General features: G+C 43.9%; 1 non-coding gene across 1 annotated transcript; it reads right to left on the reverse strand.

Moving 5' to 3' along the window:
* Positions 1-4,419: 4,419 nt before the first annotated feature.
* TRNAG-CCC (transfer RNA glycine (anticodon CCC)) lies at positions 4,420-4,492 on the reverse strand. The gene has a single exon. It is a non-coding gene; the product is annotated as a tRNA-Gly (tRNA).
* Positions 4,493-5,108: the final 616 nt, after the last annotated feature.

Consider the following 5,108-nt stretch of genomic DNA (forward strand, 5'->3'; position numbering starts at 1 on the left):
CCAAGGAGCAAGCATCTTTTAGTTTCATGGCTGCAGTTACCATCTGCAGTGATTTTGGAGCCCAAGAAAATAAAGTCCGTCACTGTTTCCACTGTTTCCCCATCTATATGCCATGAAGTGATGGGATCGGATGCCATGATCTTAGCTTTCTGAATGTTGAGTTTTAAGCCAACTTTTTCACTCTCCTCTTTCACTTTCATCAAGAGGCTCTTTAGTTCTTAGGTTTCTGCCATAAGGGTGGTGTCATCTGCATATCTGAGGTTATTGTTATTTCTCCCAGCAATCTTGATTCCAGCTTGTGCTTCATCCAGCCTAGCATTTCGCGTGATATACTCGGCATATAAGTTAAATAAGCAGGGTGACAATATACAGCCTTGATGTACTCTTTTCCCAATTTGGAATCAGTCTGTTGTTCCATGTCCAGTTCTAACTGTTGCTTCTTGATGTGCATACAGATTTCTAAGGAGGCAGTTAAGGTGGTCTGGTATTCCTGTCTCTTGAAGAATTTTCCACAGTTTGTTGTGATCCATATAATCAAAGGTTTTGGCGTAGTCGATAAAGCAGAAGTAGATGTTTTTCTTGGAGAAGGCAATGGCAACCCACTCCAGTACTCTTGCCTGGAAAATCCCATGGATGGAGGAACCTGGTAGGCTGCAGGCCATGGGGTCGCTAAGAGTCGGACACGACTGGGAGACTTCACTTTCACTTTTCACTTTCATGTATTGGAGAAGGAAATGGCAACTCACTCCAGTGTTCTTGCCTGGAGAAACTCAGGGATGGGGGAGCCTGGTGGGCTGCTGTCTATGGGGTCGCACACAGTCGGATACAACTGAAGCGACTTAGCAGCAGCAGCAGCAGCAGCAGCAGCAGCTGTTTTTCTGGAACTCTTGCTTGTTCGATGATCTAGTGGATGTTAGCAATTTGATCTGCGGTTCCTCTGCCTTTTCTAAAACCAGCTTGAACATCTGGAAGTTCATGGTTTACATACTGTTGAAGCCTGGCTTGGAGAATTTTGAGCATTACTATGCTAGCATGTGAGATGAGTGCAATTGTGTGGTAGTTTGTACATTCTTTGGCATTGCTTTTCTTAGGGATTGGAATGAAAACCGACCTTTTCCAGTCCTGTGGCCACTGCTGAGTTTTCCAGATTTGCTGGCATATTGAGTGCAGGACTTCCACAGCATCATCTTTTAGGATTTGAAATAGCTCAACTCCACTAGCTTTGTTCCTAGTGATGCTTCCTAAGGCCCACTTGACTTCACATTCCAGGATGTCTGGCTCTAGGTGAATGATCACACCATCATGATCATCTGGGTCATGAAGATCTTTTTTGTACAGTTCTTCTGTGTATTCTTGCCACCTCTTCTTAATATCTTCTGCTTCTGTTAGGTCCATATCATTTCTGTCCTTTATCGAGCCCATCTTTACATGAAATGTTCCCTTGGTATCTCTAATTTTCTTGAAGAGATCTGTAGTCTTTCCCATTCTATTATTTTCCTCTATTTCTTTGGATTGATCTCTGAGGAAGGCTTTCTTATCTCTCCTTGCTATTCTTTGGAACTCTGCATTCAAATGGGTATATCTTTCCTTTTCTCCTTTGCCTTTCGATTCTCTTCTTTTCATAGCTATTTGTAAGGCCTTGTCAGACAAGCATTTTACCTTTTTGCATTTGTTTTTCTTGGGGATGGTCTTGCTCCCTGCCTCCTGTACAATGTCAGGAACCTCTGTCCATAGTTCTTCAGGCACTCTGTCAGATCTAATCCCTTGACTCTATTTGTCACTTCCACTGTATAATCATAAAGGATTTGATTAAGGGCATACCTGAATGGTCCAGTGGTTTTCCCTACTTTCTTCAATTTAAGTCTGAACTTGGCAATAAGGAGTTCATGATCTGAGCCACAGTCAGCGCCCAGTCTTGTTTTTGCTGACTGTATAATTTATTATTGTCCACCCCAAATTCATGAATAATATAAGAACCTTTACTCCTCTCCCATCTTATGTGCTGTTGTTGTCATATTTCACTTTTACATGCACTTTAAATCCTACAATGTATTGTTATAATGTTTTCAATTTTAACTTTTTTCCTTTTATCTTGAAATAGCCCATATATTCAGTCACCATATTAATCTCTTCCTATAACCTAATATGTTTGTAAGAGTTGATTTAAATTTCTTATCTGTCAATCCATTAACTAGTATTTGTCTGTGGATCTGTTTCTATTGACTATGATTTTCCTGACTTTTGGTTACACATTCTAGCTTCTTTGCATGTTTCAATCTTTTTTGTTTGGAGAGTAAAGTATAATATTTTTGCTTTGTTTTCCAGAACAGGCAAACCCACTCGTCTGTCTCGCAGATAGTGTGAGAGACTGAATCAGTCATTCCTCCTTGAGTCTGGTTGGGCTGCAGCCTTAATTAGATCGACAGTTTACCTGTTTTAAAACAGGTAAACTCTCATTGGTCTTCCAGCTTTTCTCTCTGGTCAGTATTTGAATTGGGAGGAGGTTGGATTAGAGTTTCAGATATTTTTGGTTTTGTGCATTCAGTGAACTCCTCAGGGCCCCCACCTCCAACCACCATGATCATCATGAAGCTGAGTGGGACTAAGAGATTTGTCTCTGCTCACCTGCCATTTCTTCACGACTCCTTCCTTCTTTGGCAACAGCTTTGACAGGGCAGCATTGTTGGGCTGAGTAATTTATTTTTGTGCTTGGGATTCTTTCAGATTCCTGCCAGAATTCTTTCAGAGGCCCTCCTGCCAGCCTGCACTCGGTCTGTGGCAGCTCTGTACTTTGTCAGTTTGGCTGAACTGAAACTATGTTTCCGAGAATTTCCTTCTCTGTACTTCTAGGTTACTTGAGGCCCCCAGAGACATTTTGCACAAGATCTGGCAGATAGAAGTGAAGCTGAAGGTCCATTGTTGGACATCCGGAAGGTTAGCGGGAACAATGGGAACACTTACCTTGATGGCCAGCTCTCTAGCTCCCTTGAGAGCCTACACTTCTTCTCTGAATTGTAGGTCAGCTGTACCTCTGAGGCAAAGGCTGTTGGCTTTTCCTATAAATCATCCAGAGCATTCAGATTGGAAACTTTGAGCGACAGCGTGGATTCCAGTTTGTCCTCATAAGTTTCAGTTCATCCTTGCGATTCTTTCCTTTGTCCACATTCAATTTTCCTTTCTGGCTGCCAGTCTGGCTGACCTCTGGTGATTTAAGGCTTAATACTAGCTACAGAGGCAACAGCCTGTGAGTCTGCTTCACCAGGTCCCCAGCTTTCAAACTCATGAAATCAATCCCTGTTTCTCTGATAGTAGTAGTTTTGTTTCTCTAATCAACGCTGACAGCTACACAGGCAGCTAAGACTGAGCTGGTCTCTCCTCATTCCTGGACCATTTCTCCCCTCCGTGTTGCCACAAGTGTCCAGACCGGTTGCCCATCCTTTCTCAGGCAGGGCAGTTGCTGTGGCCCTATGCTCACCTATGAATGGGTTTTTGGAATTCGGTTTGTCAAGGCTTCCTCCTACTCTTTGCTAGACCTGTTGAGGAAGATTTTAACTTTTGTCCAGATTTTCCTTGTTGTTACCATGGTATCAAAAGTCTTTTACATTCTTACATCCATATAGTCAAAGCTGTGGCTTTTGCAGTAGTCATGTATGCATGTGGAAGTTGGACCATAAAGAAAGCTGAGTGTCGAAGAACTGATGCTTTCACATTGTGGTGCTGAAGAAGACCCTTGAGAGTTCCTTGGACTTCAAGGAGATCAAAAAGGAAATCAACACCGAGTATTTATCGGAAGGACTGATGTTGAGGCTCTAATACTTTGGCCATCTGATGCGAAGAGCTGACTCACTGGAAAAGACCCTAATGCTGGGAAAAACTGAGGGCAGGAGGAGAAGAGGGTGGCAGAGGATGAGGTGATTAGATAGCATCCCAGCTCAAGGGACATGATTTGGAACAAACTTGGGGAGATAGTGAAGGACGTGGGAGCCTGGTGTGCTGCGGTCCACGGGGTTGCAGAGTCAGACATAACTTAGTGACTGAACAATGATAACAACAGCACCCAAAATGTCAGCAAAATCCTGGAAAGTGTCCTTAAAGGGTGGATTTAGGCCCATCTCATCCCTTTTCTCCTTTCTGGGCAGGGAACACACATGATGGCCCAGCTACAGCAGCCGTCTTGGACCTGATAGCAGAGTGCACTCCCAGCTGTGATATGAGGCCTAGTGAGGAATAAGGGGACTGCAGTACAAACCACGGACAGCTGACTTCCAGAACTTTGATATGGGAGACTGAGACCTGGGATACTTATGATACTTTTTATTTTTGTTTTTTCCTTTAAAAAAAAAGTATTTATTTGGCTGCACCAGGTCTTACTTGCAGCATGCAGGATCTTCGATCTTGGTTGTGGCACGTGGTATCTAGTTCCCTGACCAGGGATTGAACCTGGGCCCTCTACATTGGGAGTCCAGAGTCTTAGCCACTGGACTATCAGGGAAATCCCTCATTTTCTGATTCATGCAGCCAAATTTGTTTCCAGAGACTAGAACCAGCTTCTGGGACTTTGTGAGGCTACTCAGGATGGGTAGTGAAGAGCAGAATGATAGAAGGTGGAAGCAAGCCAGGAGGCTGTGCAGAAGACAGGCCAGTTGGGAAGGGGATGGAAAGTAAAGATAACATGTCTAAGGGCAGGGTGGCTGATGCAGAAGACAGGCTACGAGGTGTGCTGGGAGAAAATGTACATTATTTTTTAAAGAAGCCCAGAAGGCATAAGACAGCACCCCCCTCACCATGACAAAGGATTACCCAGGATGAGTTGGTGATACCCTGATAACCTAACCAGGAAAGCAATGGGAGCTCTATTGGGTCTGTGGTACCAAAGAGGCACCATACACGCAGACTCAGTACAAGTCCTTCCAGTTACAGCTTCAGTCCATCTCTGATCTCATCCTTCAATCACATCCTAATCGTTTCCCCACTGTCCCCCATTCTCAAGTGTGGAACTATAAAGACTAGGGCTTTCCAAACTGTGGCATGCATGTGAAGCATCCAACAATCCTGTTAATTTGCAGATTCTGGTTTGGGGAGTCTGGGATGCGGTTGGAGATTCTGCA

This window comes from Bos mutus, chromosome 26, assembly GCF_027580195.1.
Source record: "Bos mutus isolate GX-2022 chromosome 26, NWIPB_WYAK_1.1, whole genome shotgun sequence".
Lineage (NCBI taxonomy): Eukaryota > Metazoa > Chordata > Mammalia > Artiodactyla > Bovidae > Bos > Bos mutus.